This window comes from Chiloscyllium plagiosum, unplaced genomic scaffold, assembly GCF_037043375.1.
Source record: "Chiloscyllium plagiosum isolate Xiang-an unplaced genomic scaffold, Cpla_swu_hap1 HiC_scaffold_4, whole genome shotgun sequence".
NCBI lineage: Eukaryota > Metazoa > Chordata > Chondrichthyes > Orectolobiformes > Hemiscylliidae > Chiloscyllium > Chiloscyllium plagiosum.
The window spans coordinates 126978628-126991338 of record NW_028270142.1 but is presented as its reverse complement, the minus strand read 5'-3'; the positions used below and the strand labels follow the sequence as shown (position 1 = coordinate 126991338).

Here is a 12711-nt window from a genome sequence, read left to right as displayed (position 1 = left end):
CCAACTAACTTTGAACAAAGTTCAAATGCTCTCATCCCAATGCCAAACTCATATCTAGGGAAGGTCAGGAAGATCAACCCAGTTTGGAGAATAAACCAGTAGTTGTGAACTACCTAATGTCAGGCAAGAATGATGACCCAAACAAACCTGACCTTCAGTCAATGTAGGGCAGTTCCCATCGACCCAATTAAACCTCAGGGGGCTAAACTAAATGGATTGCTTTATCCCTTAGATCTACATTGCTGCCAAAATACACACAGCAAAGCCAAGAAAACAAAAGTACCAATTACTGGTCTGGCACAAACCTACAAAGGGAAAGTTTAGATGGCTTCACCATTGCATGGTATAAACTGTGGAAAAATGTAATGAAAACAATCTCCTTTTGAGTCACTGTCAGTAGAATCACATGAAACATGAATTGTAAATGCAGCACAAATAAAAGAAAACATATTTTGGTGTACCACTGTGATGCCATGTCCAGAAAAAGGATACGTCCAAAAAATGCTTTTAAGATTAAAAGACAAATCCCGCCAAAGTGATCCAAAGTTTCAATTGCAGTTTTCATTCACACAGACCTATAAAATGATGTCTTAAGTGTTCTCAAAATACCAAATCCTAGAAATTTTGACACAGCCTTTTCTATTCATTGATTTAAATGGTTGTCAGCTTTTTCCATATTGGCATCATGCAGTGTCATTATTCATTAATTGCACACACATGCAAACAGGGACCAGGGCCATTGTGATGAGTTCATCAAGATTTTTAAAGTAAGCAGAAATGCTGCAAATGGAAAATGTCAGAAGTCACACAACAGAACATATAGTCCAACAGGTTTATTTGAAATCATAAGCTTTTGGAGCATATCCCCTTTATCAGGTGAAGTGAGACAGAAGCACACAGACACAGAAGTTATAGGCAGAGAGATCAAAAGATCATACAAATAGTGCGAGCGAGGTGTCAAATAATAAGCTTCTGCAGGTGATCAAAAATATCAGATAGTGTGTGTAAAGTGTCAACAGCTGAATAACAAGCAAAAGGGTGATCTATAAAACAGGCAGAAAGATAATTACAAAAAGAATTTAAAAATAAGATGGTGCTGGAGACAAACCAAATGACTGGAATAACATGATAGGTAGAAGAGTTGCATACCAAGGGTCTAACCAAAGTAATAAATAATCCAAAATTGTACAAGTTAATTAAGGTAGAGAGATCATAACAATTTATCAAGGTGTTGGTGTCAAAACAGGACAGTAAAGAAGATCTTACAGATACAGAACAGTGTGGTGGGGTCACATGTAGCACGTCATGAATCCAAGATCATAGTTGAGGCTGGTTTCATGGATATGGAACTTGGCTGTCAGTTTTTGCTCGGCGATTCCGCATTGTTGTGCATCTCGAAGACTGTCTTGTCGAATGGAAAAAAAAGTCACAGAACCTCTAGCAGCAGGGGGCGATGGTGAGAAATGGCAGCTGGAGCAGTCAAATAGACCCTCTCGAGAAAAAAGGAGGCCTCAGGAGAAAAAAGAGCAGACTGCTAAAGGATTCCTCAACTCAAAGTAAACCATAAGTTTCATTCCTTGTAAATACTTCATTGTTTAATTTTAATTTCCCTTTATGACTTGATGTAAAGAATCTCTTCATGATCTTTGGGTCATCCATGTCATAAAATCTCATGTTACAGAACTTAATGCATAGTTGTGCTAATCATGATAAATAAAGACTAGTCTTTGATCCCAGGAAGAAAAGAACAGTAAAATTTGCAAACAAGTATAATGTCTGACTTGTTTTGTACACCTCAGAAAAGTGCTCCTGCATGACTAGTAGTTATTTCCAAGTGCAGAGGAACCTTGCTAATCTGAATGGCACGGGTGGGGGTATTTCATTCAGTTAATCAAATTCAGGATAATCGAATGCCGGATAACGTTGTTTAGCATAGCATCGGGATCTTGCGATCTTGCTGGATAATCCAATATTCTGATAATCGAATGCCGGATAATCGAGGTTCCTCTGTATTCCTGTTTTTTTTTAAGTTTTAGAGCATCAGTTGTGAACAAGTTATAGAGCTGCATGGCAAGGAAACAGGCCCTTCAATCTAACTCATCCATGCTGACCAGATATTCTCCATTAATCTGGTCCAATTTGCCAGCATTTGGTCCATATCCCTCTAAACCCTTCCTATTAATGGTCTTTAGTAAACATAATGGGAAATACTAAAATAAGACTGTCTACCTTACCTTACTGTCCAAAGTTAAATTCCTCTCCAGTTGTGTGCATTGCTCATGAACTTGCTCTCAATTATCAATGCCTTTTCTTGCATGAGGGTCATTAACAATATGCGGTCATTGCAGTACTCACTCACTACTGCTCTCTGCTGATATTTAAACTATTCTTTTTTTTTTAATTGGCAAATTTACAGAAGTTCTGAAGGGCCCATTACTGCAAAGTTAAAGAAGCTTGATATTTTGTTCATAGTTGGACAACAAAGTGAAATATTTTGAAGAATTAGTGGCTATTTAGCTCAGTGATCGTCAATGACTTGTCATTTGGCAATCAGTTGCCATTTGGAAACTGTCCCTCAAAAAAGTTCTGCTGGGATGTAGAGAGTCCTTTACAGGAAGGATATTATCACCCTGACTGAAGAATAATTGGAATCAGAGGTCAGACTTGTGCAGTAACTACTCCCAAATATGCATGATTCTCCACAATAAACTATTCACATTTTTAAAACACTGAAATATGAAGCAAATGTTGAAAGTCTGGAAACACTGAGTGGAGCAAACAAATTAACACATGAACTAAACGTCAATTCAAACCAATGTGCCTAGGAAAATCATAACTCAGAATTAATTATGGTTGAAAATGTATCGTCTACAGCACATGTTTAAATAACTATTATCACCCAATTTATAGTTAGCTAATTTATTCATGTTTCCCCTACATCAGTGAAATTTGTAATTACTGTCCATTCCTTATTGATTAAACACTGTAATTATTGCTCTTTACCCCATTAAGCTCTGACATGAATGTCATAAAATGCAACTAATGTTGTTTTAACTGGAGAACTGGACAAAATGCCAATGATTTTATGAATTAATTAAACTGAGCTGGACCTTCCCTACAAGTTAGACTTTCCCTCCAGTCTTCATTCCAAATTATTGTAGCAAAATACAGTTACAATGACATTTGAGTGGAGCTTGAATTCAATTGAAATATAAATTGGGAGAGATGTCAACTTGGGTCCCACCTTGATCTCAGGCATTTCACAAAGTCAGCACCCAGGTACCCTATTGATTGGAAAGTAGAATCATACAATATAGAACAGGCCCTTAGACCCATCAAGTCTGTACAAATTCTCAATCTACACTAGTCCAACATTCCAGCACTTGCCCATAGCCTTGAATGTTATGACAGCCCTTTGTGATAAAGAATTCCACAAGTTCACAACTATCTGAGAGAAGAAATCCCTCTTCATCTCTGTCTTAAATGGTCAACCCCTTATTCTGAGATTATGTGCTCTATTCTTTGACTGTCCCACAATGGGAAACATCCTTTCTATATCTAGCATGTCAACTTCACCAAGAATCTTTTATGTTCAATCAGGTCACCTCTCATTCTTCTATATTCCAATGGGTTCAGACCCAACTTACTCAACCTCTCCTCATAAGACAGTCCCTCGATACCCAGTATCAGCTTAGTGAACCTTCTCTGGATTGACTATATTTGAATAAGGGGCCCAAATCTACTCAAATTATTCCAGCTATGGCCTCACGAGTGGCTTAGTGAAACCTCTTTACATTTATACTTTATCTCCTGTTAATTAAAGGCCAACATTCAAATAGCTTGTCCACCATTTTCTCAATGATGGAGAAGATCTCTATCTATATGAAAGCCCAGACCTCAACTTATGCTGCACTCATTCAGATAAAGTTCTTTGTTTCCAAATTTAGCATAATATTTGAGGATATTTTCACCACTTTATCCACAAAAAACATTACTCCAGTTCAAAGTCAGGTGAATATCTCAATGGGTTAAGTTAAAGCAGTATTTCCTAAAGTTGCACAGGTTTTGAACTTCACCAGTTACTTTCATTGAGGCAAGATTTTGGCAAAATCAAGAAATCTGTGTCTTGATAACAATTGCTTCTTAGATCCAGGCACTTGCCTGAGAAGGTTCCTGATCAGGCAACCTTCTGACTGCTCCTTCAGTTTTCTGATCCTACCTGAGGCCCCCAATCCCTCTCCCATTACTACCATGCACTGAATTCCCTATGACCACAAAGCCTCCAAAAGACTCCTCAGATCAATATTTCCTCCAACTCAAGGCACCCAAAAGCACCTTACCTAAACCATGATTCCTCACACATTTCTGATTCACTCTTCAAACCTGTGATTTCCCTTCACCTGAAGGCTCCCAATCTCCTTTCACTTCTGGCCATGATCTCCCTTCCCAGGATCAGCAGCACCTTTCTATCAAAATCTCTCTCACACTCATTTGATCACCAAAACCCATCAAGCTTATTCCTTCATCTTATTCACAATCCCCTTGTTCCACCTACTCAGGCCATGATTGATTGGCTTGCCTACTGAAGGCCTGGCCCACCAATATCATGATTAATGATATCGGTGGCGGTGGCAGGCAGATTGAATGGAGGGATCAGAACTGCAGGTTCTCTGCAGCATACTTATTGACCATGGGCAGCTGGTGCATTGTGAATATAATTAAAGGGTCATTAAATTGAGAAAAACTTTTGTGAATACACATAAATTACAAATTACAATCACAATTAGGCTTTGCCAGCATTAAATCCAGACTTAGTGGAGGTGAGTAGAGCCAATGCAAGTCTGTGAGAGGTATAGAATTGACAGGGTACTTTTATAAAGCTAACATGGTTAAATGCTGAAGAGTAATGGTAAGTTTGATCTAAAATTGCTGAGTGCTGAGCTCAGAACTATGAGCTTAGTGGTGGAAAGAGGCACTAAACATTCATTGGTAAATTTTACATGAATCTTATGGGAAAGGACCACAACTTTTGAGAAATCTGTTAAATATTCATTAGGCAGTGTCTTATTCAGAGATTTTTTGTTGTATATTTTAGTTTAGGTTACATAAAACATTTATTATTTTTTCGTGGTGTACTGGAGAAAGAGATGAGAGAAGAGTGAACAGAGGCCTGTGCAGATTGATAGCTTTATGCGCAATTGAGAAATTCAAACTCAAGCAACAAACCCCATGAGACTTTAGTGCGTGATTCAAACAAATACCTCAGTGCAGAATGGAATGAGGTGTGATCTTCTAAGTGAGACATTAAACTGAGGCCCCGCTTCGTCCCCAGTTGGATGTAAATGATTGCATGCTATTGTTAATTAAGAACAAAAGGCACTTATCTTGAAAGAAATTAGGAACATGAAACTGCTATGACCTGTCTGTGAGCCAAATTAAAATAGATCACAAGCTCTCTCTTTCTCTCTCTCTCTCTCTCTCTCTCTCTCTCTCGTTCTCATAATAAAGATGAACACAGCTCAAGTGACTAAAGAGTTTGCCTCGGGCAGCATAGCTTTTCATCACATCATTTGACCTTCAGCTATCTTGCACCTCAAGTGTCAAACCTCAGGACATCATGCATCATACTGTTATATGTTCATAAATCAAGAAATTGTCTTTTGAATATGATGTTAAACCAAAGCTTTGCATGCCATTAGTTGAATGTCTAATATCCCATTATAATACTTGAAGAACAGCACATATCCAATATTTTTCCTGCAACTAACAGCACCAACACAATATCTAGTCATTATATCATTACTGCTTGCAGAAAATTGCTCTGTACAAATTGGTACCCCATTTCCTCCAGTAGTCTAAGAGGGAGTGACTACACACCATTGGGTGGCTAAACACCACCATGTACCTCATGTCATTTTTGTCTCTGGTCTGCCACATTGCTCCAGTGAATCTCAACATTTCATTCTCCACCTAAGTACCTTACAGCCCTCAGGACTCAACATTGAGTTTAACAATGTCAGAGGATGTACACCTTCTTCCACAATTGTTCACCCCTCCCAGACCCACACCCCCTGCTTCTGGAATGAATGGATTCTTTTCAGCGCAGTTCCCATCTGCACACATTCAGCATTTATCGCTCTCCCAGCTTATCATCAGCAATTCTTTTGTCTGCTTCTTTTTTGTCTTTCTTGCTCTCGCTATCTCTCTCTGGGTACTGTCTCCATCTCTTCATCTCACTGCTTTCACTGCCCCCTGCTTCCATCATCAGCATATGTGCTATCACTTCACAGCTGTTTTCAGATCTGATGAAGGTTTTGTTTCAGTTCTTCGACATCCATGATTATTTGTTTTGTTTTAGTTCTAAACTACTTCATTGGCATAAATGACCTCATGTTAGGACATTGTGTGGCTTGGAAAGAATTATATAAGTGCAAGCTGTTGCTTTACCACCACTAGTAGATATAAGTATTTTTTTTAAAAGTTTTTTTTTCAAATATCCAATAACACAATCATTAACAAATTAAAAAAACTCTAGCTCAGTTGGTAAGGATTAATAAAGAAACGTTTGTTTTAGAAAAGTCAGCAATTAAGTCACTCAACATCAGCACCACAATCTTGAACCAGCAATTGCTCAACATTTTTGTGAACTTACTTTGAGTTGTCCCCATAATTTCTCAGTTATCTTGTGTTTAATTGCAAAAGCAAATTACCATTATTCGTGGGGACCAAGAGATTGTTAATTTGTGTTTAACAGTGTCCAAACATGACATTTTGAACCATTGAGGTCAGTTAATTTTCCTATCTTATAAAAACATGACATTTTACTCACAATGGTCGATATCATATGATATATACTATTCACATTATACCCTGTAATTTCAAATGATTTCAAGTTGCTTCACTAATGATTGAATTGGAACTACACAAATTAAATTGACAATGGCACTACACTTTTGTGACAGGTGGAAAATAAGCTGATGCCGAAGATACATTTTAATCTACTTCTAGGAAAAAGTTGTTGGCTTGGTAAACAAGTGAGGGACCAAGCAATTCAATTCAGATGTAAACATCTTGAGGATTATATGTCCTTATGCATATTTAAGACTGAGATAAATGGATTCTTAATCAATTGGGGAATCAAGGGTTAAGGGAAAGGGCAGGAAAGTAGACATGAGGAATGTTGGATCAGCCATGATCCTATTAAGTGGCAGAGCAGACTCAAGAGGTTAAATGGCTTACTCCCTTTCCTACTACCTCTTAAGTTCTAATGTCAATATTTTGGATTGGCATCCATTTTGAGTTAGAGACATATACATATATTTGTTTTGAACCAGTCTTTTTTGTAAAATGTTTTGATGAAAATTATGTTGGAATGAGTTGTCTGTTGATACAAGGCAGAATATATCAAGGGAGTGTAGCAGTAAGCTGCTGTATTAAGATTAATAATCAGGAGCCTAGGTCCCGATTTTCACCTTCCCTCTCCCACGTACCCAGTGTCTGCGTGGGTTTCCTTTGGGTGCTCCTGTTTCCTCCCACAGTCCAAAGATGTGCAGGTCAGGTGGATTGGCCATGCTAATTTGCCCGTAGTGTTAGGTCTATTAGTCAGAGGGAAATGGGTCTGGGTGGGTTACTCTTCAGAGGTTTGGTGTAGACTTGTTGGGCTGAAGGGCCTGTTTCCACACTATAGGGAATCTAATCTAATCTAAAATCTAACCTAATGGGCTAGATAGAGTTTGAGTGAGCATGAGGAGAGAACTAGAGACGTAAGATCAGGTTATTTCGCCTGCCTCTCTCCATAGCACCACAGTCATGCCAGATAAACAAAGTGGTATAATTAAACCTGCAGGTATATAATGTTTAATTCTTTGTATTAATTTATCGCTGTGATAGCTATGTGCTGCAGTTGGCCTAAGACAAATAAAGTGTTTATATAGTGTTTATAAAGTTCAGGAAAATCATAAACAGGCTTTGATATAACCATTAACAAAAATGCAGCAATTAATGTTTTCTGTTCAATTTCAATGCTAATTACTAGTTACCTCGACATTAGGAAGGTAAAAGCATACCCAGAGTACAGGGAGTGAGAGTTCAATTCCATAAGTGGTCTGAGACTCCAGGAGGGAACTGGTTAATGCTAATAATGCAACTTCCTGAAGCACATGATCACCAGGGGAGAGTGGCTATGGGTGGATGATGGTAGGGGGAATATTTGAAGGAGGCAGTGGGAGGGTTGGCTCAGCATTGAGGGTAAAGTGTAACTGTCAGACCCTTCATTTGACAATGTCCCTCAGTCATTCTATAGCTCTGAAGAAGAGAATTTCCTCTATGACCTTACAAGCAAATACTGATAGGGGTTGCTTTCCAAGATCCGGCATGGTCAGTGTCTTGCCCATCGCTGGGTGAATCTGAGCAGCATTACAATGAGGTTCTTTAGTACACATTAATTTCCTCCAGAAGGGCCTCAATTGGAGACACAATCATCCAAATAACTGTAGTTATTTGGTATAGATGGAGGAAGGTGGTAGTGTACTAAATGGACCCGCGGTCACCAAACTCACTTTGGGGAGGGGGGGAGGTGGGGCATGGACATAAAACTCTATTCACAGAAAAATACCTTGATTTGAAAATGAAAAAATGAAACAATCTCTTTTATTCTTTTGGTGCAGTGATCCTCTTCGGATACTGATGCTGTGATTCCATTATGTACTTTTTTTTTATGAGGACGTGTCCTGGAAATATCGCTCAATTTCGGGAGCAGCAGTGTTAGTAACACAGCGTGCTGCCTCTAAGCTGTTTCCTGCAGTCGTTTGCTTGTGCAGAATTGCAGTGTCATCCCTCTCGGTACCAATAAGGATGATGTTGAAATTACCAGTGTGGAACAAAGATCAGAACAACATATTCTCTGGCGAGCTGAAAGTATATAAGACTCACAACATTACTGAGCAGTCGGAAAAGTCTGATGAAAGACAATGTTTTAAGTGACCAGGTTCATTTTGTTGCTTAACATTCTCCCAATTCATTTCTTACTGTTCAGGTTTGTGAGTATTTAAACTGTTTAAGCTGGAAGGTTCATAAACTATAGATTTTGAATAATTATACAAAGAAGTGCAGTTCACTTAGCTTGTAGATTCATGCATGCAGTGCAAGAGCAACTCAACCTGTCCCACTCCTCCATGGTCGCCCTGTAGACTTACAGCCCCTTTAGAATGCCAGGGTTGAATCTTCCTCCACCACCCTAAGAACTTGTTGTGCCAAGGGAAAAAAAAATCCTCCTACATTTTGCTGTTTACCTTCACTCTATGTCCTCTGGTTCTCAATCCGAGTGAACCAGTTCTAACTATCTAAGTTTGTTTTTCACTTATTCTTTTATGGGATGTGGGCAGCAATGGCAAAGACAGCATTTGTTGTCCATTGTTAAAAGCCGTTAACTGGAATGGGTTAACTGCACCATTTCAGAAAACAGGCATATTCAACCACATTACCGCAGATCTGGAGCAGGAAAGACCAAGCAAGAACAACAAAATTCCTTCCTACAGGAGGTTTATAACATTTAACGACAGATTCATGATTACAATTACTGCAATGAGCCAACAATTCCAGAATTTATTAATTAATTTAAATTCCACCAGCTGCTGTAGCATGATTTCAATTAAGTCCCTAAAGCGTTAGCTGGAGTTTCTGGATCAGTGACATTACCACTACCACTGCCACCATCTCACCCATTTTTACTCTCTCCAGATGCCTCGGATTTGGTTTGACTCTATCAGTTTTCCTCTCAATCTGTTTTCTGTAAGGAGAATGGTCCCAGCTATTCATGCAACAGAAATCGCTCAATCCTTAGAAGCTTTCTTGTGAATCTTTCTGCACCCTTTGCTATAACGTTCTACCCTTACGAAGGCCAGTGTTTTATAAAGGTTTAGCATAACTTCCTGACTTTTGTCCTCTATGGACAATCTTATAGGGGACTGAAAGATGCGGGCTATGGAATGATTTGTGGTAGAATTCTACAGGAAGTCCAGAGAGAGACTATCACAATGTCAGAAGCAAGCTGCTTCATCCATCCATTAAGCAACTCCTTGGTAGTTTCTCGCAAGGCACGTGGCCCATCTCCAATCCACTTTTGGTTGCTTAGGAAGGACAGGTCTATATTACAGGGTGCATCAGCAACTGCCATTGACAGGATACAGCAAAGAAACAAAATGAACCAGGCTGCATTACGGGGCTGCTCGCTTGCTCTCTCAGTGCTTCCTCACTTAATCCTGTACCTGTACATTCGCAGCATCAATGCCCGGCTTACCATTGTGGGTGTGTGGCATATTAGTTCATTGGCACTTTTGCCAGAGCCAGAGGTTGTCAGTACTGCCATATCGAGGTGTGCTTTATTGCAGACAGGCTGCTTGTCATGCTTTCCAGCAGGACTCTGTCAGGCAGGGAAGAGGAGTGACTGGATCCAGGTTTGTGGCAAATTGCAATGTCAAGCTCACACCTACAGCATGTGACAAGGCCCTGTGCGGCAAACACACTATGCAACTGTTCAATCGAGGAGCAGACTGGTCTGAGGGTGTCCCTCTGGTTTTGTGCGTTACATCCTTCTGTATTCTGCACAGGTGGAGCAGGGCAATGGAAACATGAGGAGGAATCTGCTGAGGAGGAGGAAGAGCAGGAGTTCAAGGACATTGAGATGAAGGACGCTCTTTTTGTGAATAACAGGGTTCAGCTGTGTCAGACAGGACCTGATGGACAGCCAGTTCCAATAGATTGGTGTAGAAGACATTCAGAGTCTGTAAAATAGTCATTGATCATGATTAGATTAGATTACTTACAATGTGGAAACAGGCCCTTCGGCCCAACAAGTCCACACCGACCCGCCGAAGCGTAACCCACCCAGACCCATTACCCCTAACACTATAGGCAATTTAGCATGGCCAATTTGCCTAACCTGCACATTTTTTGGATTGTGGGAGGAAACTGGAGCACCCAGAGGAAACCCACGCAGACATGGGGAGAATGTGCAAACTCCACATTGTCAGTTGCCTAAGGCAGGAATTGAACCCGGGTCTCTGGCGCAGTGAGGCAACAGTGCTAACCACTGTGCCACCGTGACGCATTTGATTTGTTTTTCTGTTGACTGGAAATAAAAGATCATATTTGGAATTGTCAAATTGCTCGCCTGTAAGTGACCTCCACTGCCAGACAGTGACAGGATGTGGGTCTCCAATGGATATTGCAGACAGGTAGCAGTGACTTAGAGACAGTGTGTAGATGAGATTGACTGAAAAGTAAAATGTGTGGCCTGGTGGGTAAACAGCAACTTGGATGAGAGGACGAGAGTGTCATCCAGGAGTAGTGCGGCTTTGTGGCTGCTGTGCCGTGATACTGCTGGTAAGGAACAAGGTAGATTGCCAAAACTTGGTTGGGTGAAAGTAAGGACTGCAGATGCTGGAGAGTCAGAGTCAAAAAGTGTGGCACTGGAAAAGCACAGCAGGTCAGGCAGCATCCGAGGAGCAGGAGAGTCGACATAAGCCCTTCATCTGGAAAGTGGGGGTGTGTGGTGGGGGTGCGGAAGGGGGCTGAGAGATAAATTGGAGGGTGGGTTTGGAGTTGGTACAGAGGTAGCTGGGAAGCTGATAGGTGGATGCAGATGGGGGATGATTGTGATAGGTCAGTGGGGAGGGTCGAACAGAGAGGTGGGAAGGAAGATGGACAGGTAGGGCAGGTCAAGAGAGCAATGCCAATTTGGAGGGCTGGATCTGGGATGAGGTGGGGGAGGAAGATTTGGAAACTAATGAAGTCGATGTTGATGCCGTGTGGTTGAAGTGTCCCAAGGTGCAAGATGAGGTGTTCTTCCTCCAGTCACCTGGTGGCTTGGATTTGGCAGTGTAGGATGGCCAGGACTTGCATGTCCTTGTCGGAATGAGCTGCCAGAGGATGGGGTGGAGGCTGGTACAATTGCAACATTTAAGAGGCATTTGGATGGGTATATGAATAGGAAGGGTTTGGAGGGATATGGGCCAGGTGCTGGCAGGTGGGACTAGATTGGGTTGGGATATCTGGTCGGCATGGGCCGGTTGGACTGAAGGGTCTGTTTCCATGCTGTACATCTCTATGACTCTATAAATGTTGCAATTGTACCAGTCTCCACAAATTCCTCTGGCAGCTCATAAATGTACCACCCTCTGTGTGAAAAAGCTGCCCCTTAGGTCTGTTTTATATCTTTCCCCTCTCACCCTAAACCTATGCCCTCTAGTTCTGGACTCCCTGACCCTAGGGAAAAGACATTTGTCTATTTATCCTATCCATGCCCCTCATAATTTTGTAAAACTCCATAAGGTCACCTCTCAGCCTTCGACGCTCCAGGGAAAACAGCCCCAGCCTGTTCAGCCTCTCCCAAATCCTCCAACCCTGGCAACATCCTTGTAAGTCTTTTTTGAACCCTTTCAAATTTCACAACATCTTTCCGGTAGGAAGGAGACCAGAATTGCACGCAATATTCCAACAGTGGCCTAACCAATGACCTGTACAGCTGCAACATGATCTTCCCATTTCTGTACTCAATACTCTGATCCCAATAAAGGAAAGCATACCAAACGCCTTCTTCACTATCCTATCTACCTGCGACTCCACTTTCAAGGAGCTATGAACCTGCACTCCAATGTCTCTTTGTTCAACAACACTCTCTTGGACCTTACCATTAAGTGTATAAGTCCTGCT

The 12711-nt window shown here is 40.9% G+C and overlaps 1 long non-coding RNA gene across 1 annotated transcript; it reads right to left on the bottom strand.

Annotated features, from left to right (window-relative positions):
• Nucleotides 1-533: 533 nt before the first annotated feature.
• Nucleotides 534-2328, bottom strand: LOC148150481 (uncharacterized). The gene is made up of 3 exons (XR_015756861.1): nt 2235-2328; nt 1267-1510; nt 534-575 (listed from the first exon to the last, which is right to left on the bottom strand). It is a non-coding gene; the product is annotated as an uncharacterized LOC148150481 (long non-coding RNA).
• Between the last annotated feature and the right edge of the window lie 10383 nt (nt 2329-12711).